General features: G+C 34.3%; 1 long non-coding RNA gene across 1 annotated transcript; it reads right to left on the bottom strand.

The window, feature by feature from the left end:
• Positions 1-1,936: 1,936 nt before the first annotated feature.
• On the bottom strand, positions 1,937-4,156 carry LOC107697466 (uncharacterized). The gene is made up of 3 exons (XR_001635193.1): positions 3,933-4,156; positions 3,193-3,412; positions 1,937-2,000 (listed from the first exon to the last, which is right to left on the bottom strand). It is a non-coding gene; the product is annotated as an uncharacterized LOC107697466 (long non-coding RNA).
• Positions 4,157-4,671: the final 515 nt, after the last annotated feature.

Genomic DNA, 4,671 nt, shown 5'->3' with positions numbered 1-4,671 from the left:
CTGGCTCTGATGTCTCTGTAGTGGTTAAACATGAGATATAATTTGTTTTGGGTAAGTCTAATGGTTGTCTTTGGTCTCATTAATCTACTATTTGTTCCAGAGCAAATAGTTTTGGCAAAATCTCATCACGTTATGTAACTTAAATGCTGTATATCAGAGCACTGTCTTTGTACTTGACTGAAGAGCCTATCTGGTGGCAGAAAATTACAGTTTTCAAGTATACAGCAGTCTATGGAAGCCATGTAATAAAAGAATAATAATAAAGGTAAATTTGAGTTTATATTTTAAAATTCTGACTTTATTTTGACAATTCCGAGATTATATCACAATTCTGATAAGAAAAAACAGCTTGTCATCTCTCTTTTCCCCTCACTCAGAATCATATATCCCTGACTCCTGGCTTTTTTTCCTCAGAAATGACAAACTCGCTATTGTTGCGCTAAATCGAGTTATAAAGTCCGAACTAGGAGATATAAACTTGCATTTGCGAGAAAAAAGTCAGAATTTACTATAGTATTCAAATATATTTAGACCTATTGTTTAAATCAAATTTATGCTTTGAAAGTAATCATTGCAGTTTTCATCCATAGTCTGTCCGTTTAAATGCCTTTAAATGGCTTCTTTGATGACAGTAGGCCTATTCTATAAAAATTTATACGGATTTGTATTCCGATTCTGACATCCAAAGGCACAAAAATTATTATTTTTTCTCTTATTCCATGGATTTACCCGTTTCCCTCCAACTGTTACCAGTTTTTTTATGCCAACACTATGTGCATGCAGCTGCAGGTGACATAACTGTGACGTCTACTCCGAATTGGTCTATAGCAGCCGGGTGGGCAAACTTTTTGACTCAAGGGCCACATCAAGTTTTCCACATCAAGTGAGGGGCTGCATTATGTATGACAAATGAAGCTTTGATTTTTTTATTCTAAATTGACACTCACTTACTACTGTACTGTATGTATACTTGTACATACATAGCAGTTCTACTCTTATGAGCACTTTATGACACACAGATAAGCTGAAACAACATACACAACTACCAAATTTTGCTACAAGTTTGATTGCAACATATAATTATTGCTGTCAATAGTGTTCTGTCTGTTTGATTACGTCATTAACTAAATTTTACCATACATTTCTGCCATATGAATGTCAATTTGACATAGTCACCACTGATAAACTACTACTAAATATATTGTAGAAACTTAATTTTCTGTAAAGCTGCTTTGCAACGATTTGTATTGTGAAAAGCGCTATACAAATAAACTTGAATTGAATTGAATTGAAATTAAGTTAGCTACATTGTTCCACCATTAGATGGTGACAAGAGACTGTTTTACGAGTCAGCAGTAAAGACTTTTATATTGAAAAAGACTGAAATGGAAGTTATTTTTACTTTTAACATCAGCTTGTAAGATGCAACCAACAAATGCACTGAGCAGCTCTGTCATCGGACATCACCCTTAACAGATGAAAGAATATGAGCCTATCGGACATTCAAACTAATGTTTTATTGTGAATATGAGATTGAGCTGAAGAATGAATGCTGTATCAGATGCCGGTAATCACATTTGTTCAGTCAATCTCTCTCTCATAATACTCTACTACACATAATACACTGCTTTTAATACAGTACAATACGCTTTTAATGAAGCAAGCAACTCAAAGTTTCTTCATTACTAGTTCTAAAGTAACGGAGGCATGGGCTCAGCTGTTAAACTGCCAACTTTAGATTTGAATCTGTGGTGGAAGAAAGTAGTTCTGCACAAAAGAGAGCTTTTAAAGACACTCCGTTGTTGTTCCTAATTTATTTACACACTCGTGCCGTCAAACTGTTGTATAAACGCAACTGCACACTGTGATTACCTACAGCACGATATACAGCATCTCATGTCTACTCGTGTGATATTGCTCATATAACACAACTTACATGCACTGGAACCCATTTGTTTATGTTTCAGTCAGGGAAAGTCTTGATAGCTTCAGTTCCTTAACTATGGATAAAATAAAGGATAGAAATGACAGAATATTTATTCAGTCCAACAACCAGTATAAAAACCTGTCCTAAAGACTGTGTTGTAAAATCACCTGAAAAGAGGGGAACAAAAAGCTAATTTATGCAGCATGCACTGAATAAACTGTTGATTTAAATTATTAAATTAATATGATGTAGCTCTACTCATTTTATACAAGGGCCTATAAGTGTAATTGTTGACACTCATTTTCCAGGATGGCTGATACGTAAATCAATACTGATAAATAATCAGTTAGTACACTGTAAAAAAAAAATGTACGGTATAAAACCGGCAGCTGTGGTTGCCGGAATTTTACAGTAAAAAATACGGTAGCAACATTTTAGGTTTTACGATTTTAACTTAAATTTACAGTTAAATACCGTAACCAATATAATGTTAATATACCAACCTATTGAAGTACAGAAATCTGTTTTGTAACTTTGTAATTCACTGATAACCACCAAATGCAGGTGGTGATGAGAGTCACATGATGAACCAAAGCCCATCACAAGCAGCTTTTAAATAATAACATATATAGAAGGTGCACAGTGTCGTTCACACAGACACTAAACACCATCATAGTAACACACATTTAACAACAACCCTAATATACAAAACTGATAAGAAAAAACTAAGAAGAAACATAGTTATTTCATTAAAAAAAACATCAAATTTGAAATGTAACGCAGGGAATTCTGGGAATGTCAATTTACGGTTATTCACTGTAAATTATATGAAAAATAATTATATTTTTCACTTCCAAAAACGCTATACTACCGTAAAAATACATGTAATGTCCAATACAGTTTTTCACCGTATATAGTAGGGGAATTTACCGTTAACCATTTAAGAGGTTTTTACTGTGGCATTTTTACAGTCTTTTACCATTAAATTCACGGTCATTTTTTACAGTGTAGGTGAATTGATTAAAACAACAGTTAAGTTTATTAAGCTGTTTCGTTAGGAAGTGCTAGAATTTCCAACTCAAATTGCATCTGCTTTGGTATATTAAAGAAGAAAAATGACCTGCTTGTCAAAATACTTCCAACTGCTTGTAAAGATACTTTCAAAATGCAGCACTCTCATTTGATCAAATCACTGCAACATGTACGAATAATATACAGTCAATTAAATGTAAAAGAAAATATATAATTTAATTATATTTACTTACATCAGTTTTCTCTCAAAGTGAATTAGAGTTGCTGTTTAGGCCGAGTATGGGTTCACAAACCAGGAAGTGTTACAACACTGCTGGAGATGGAAAATTTTACGCCTTCATCAACATATGGACGAGAGATGAGATAAAGTCCAACATTCATCAAGAAGTTTTAGTTTGGACATCCATCTCTCTTTTCCCCATCTTCTCCTAAGTCATGTGACTCGATTGGGCCCTGTTAGACAGACAAACAAGTCTGAACTGCAATGTTATCATGCTTCACATTTCACTAGTGCATCCAGCGATGAAACCTGTGACTCTGTTGTTATGCTACATGACTCGCACGCGACAAAATAGCTTTCACCATGAAATGTTTGTCCGATCATTGTTTTATTCATAATATTTCCATATCCTGGGATGACTGTATGACTTTCCAGACAGAGTGCAACAACTCTGTGATTTGTGGACAAGCAGAGAGATGTTTAATCAAACAAATGAACAATTGTATTCTTCAAACTGTGTTTGCACTGCAGTTCATACAAATGTTTGCTGTATCTCAGGTTTAACTATGTCACTTGAACAGATTTCACAAAATACAAATAAATTGCATGCAAATATCCGGAAGGGCATTGGGAAGGTGCCTTTAATTTATTTACATTTTGTGGTGTATTTTGAAGACCCATCTTATGTTGGGGACCTAATGCGAGCACTGGATCCAAAATAACTAACGTATTAACAGAATTACATTGACTTACATCAGTCTTTTCCCTCCAAGTGAATCAGAGCTGCTGTTTAGACCGTGTATCTGTTTTCATAAAACACAGTTCTAAAAAAAAAAAAATTATCCTCCTCCTTAAAAATTAGCCTCCTTTCGTCAATCGAATGATGAGGGATGAGATCAAGTCCAAATTTCATCAAGTAGTTTTACATTCTGCTTAAATCTATTATTATCAATGTAGCACTGAAATATTGATAATCATGATTCTTATGCTCTTTTGCTCATATCTGTACAGAAACTGGACCTGCAGAACATCCGTTACTCTTTTCCTGTTTTGTTCTCAGTCATGTGACTTGTGGTCTACAAAAATAGCAACACTAAATGTATGAACTAGACAGAGGAAGATATCACGTTTCATAACACAGGTGAAGTGACAAATCCTGCTCTCTATTTGTTGTTATGCAACATAACTGATGTGAGAAAAAAATCTTTCACAAAGTTATTTGTATTATTTTATTGTTTTATTTAACTATAGTGTAACAACTCGTTGATTGATTGTGATTTGTGGACAGAGAAATTTAATCAAACAAATTATATTCTTTAACTTGTGTTCGCACTCCAATTAATACAAATATTTGACTTGTCTCATGTTAACTACCTTTAACAGGTTTCACAAAAAGTATAGTTCCTCTTCAGGAACTCGAGCTGCGTCGGAAAACGCTAGGGGAACGCCCTTCAGCGTGACGGGCTCTGAACCTCGTGTGTAATCAGACCAA

The sequence above is a fragment of the Sinocyclocheilus anshuiensis genome, unplaced genomic scaffold, assembly GCF_001515605.1.
Source record: "Sinocyclocheilus anshuiensis isolate Anshui unplaced genomic scaffold, SAMN03320099.WGS_v1.1 scaffold1806, whole genome shotgun sequence".
In the NCBI taxonomy this organism is placed as follows: domain Eukaryota; kingdom Metazoa; phylum Chordata; class Actinopteri; order Cypriniformes; family Cyprinidae; genus Sinocyclocheilus; species Sinocyclocheilus anshuiensis.
The sequence above is the reverse complement of the archived record's forward strand: the minus strand, read 5'-3'. Positions and strand labels throughout refer to the sequence as shown.